Source organism: Galeopterus variegatus, unplaced genomic scaffold (genome assembly GCF_000696425.1).
Source record: "Galeopterus variegatus unplaced genomic scaffold, G_variegatus-3.0.2 Scaffold3421, whole genome shotgun sequence".
Lineage (NCBI taxonomy): Eukaryota > Metazoa > Chordata > Mammalia > Dermoptera > Cynocephalidae > Galeopterus > Galeopterus variegatus.
The window spans coordinates 62,064-63,055 of NW_007729532.1; the positions used below are offsets into that span (position 1 = coordinate 62,064).

Below are 992 nucleotides of genomic sequence, written 5' to 3' on the forward strand. Positions count from 1 at the left end.
TTCGGTTCCAGGTTGTCAGCCTGCATACAGTTCACTACATCTGGAAAGAGAGAGCTAAGGTCCTTCCTCACAGTCATAGTGACAATCACTCACTTCACAGCCTCCGTCCTCTCTTCTTTCTTTTCATTGTGGAGTTTGTCTTTTAATATAAAGATTTCTCCTCCTTTATTGGTTGTGAAATACTTGGAGCCATCATGATTTTAGATCTTTAATGTGTACCAGAGGCAAGGGCGGGGTTGATAGCAGCAGGAAGACAAATCTTGTAATGCCATACTACTCAAACTAGAAGGGAATAAATTATTTTCTTTAACAATGAATTGATTATTCACTCAATAAAACTTGATGTTAAGACAAAAACATATATTTTTAAGAGAATTTTGTTTCCCCTGCATGAAAAGAGAAAATAAGTAAATTTACCTATAATTAATTTACGTGTAAATAATTCACCCATAAGGAAATATTATTTGAGTTCCTGCAATGCAAGTTCCTGTGTGAGGTGTCCTATAGAAGATAGAATAAATTAGATAAGGTTTTGCTATCAAAATATTTATAACTTGGGCCGGCCCAGTGGCACACTGCTACAGTGTGCTGCTTGGGAGTGCGGCGGCACTCCCGCCGAGGGTTCGGATCCCACATACAGACCGGCCGTTCACTGGCTGAGCAAGGTGCGGGCGCAACACCGAGGGTTGCGATCCATTGCTGGTCATGAAAAAAGACAAGAAGGAAAAAAAAAATATTTATAACTTGATAAAATGAAAGACAAATATATTACTGTGCTATGTGTAATATTCTAATAGATGTTAACAGGTATTAAATAAAATCTTCACAGTTAATCAGAAGAACAAGAACAGTAATGGAAGAAAAAAAAGTGTTCCTTGAATCATTTAGGGTCCTGGAAAAAAGAGATGGTACCCATTAATTAATTTGAAAATAATTTATAAAGGCACTATTTAACAAAGGTGTGGAGAAACCTGAGAGAAGGTGCAGTCCAT

The 992-nt window shown here is 37.2% G+C and overlaps 1 pseudogene; it reads right to left on the reverse strand.

Moving 5' to 3' along the window:
• Nucleotides 1-992, reverse strand: part of LOC103600692 — a 21,721-nt pseudogene that overhangs the window by 3,095 nt on the left and 17,634 nt on the right.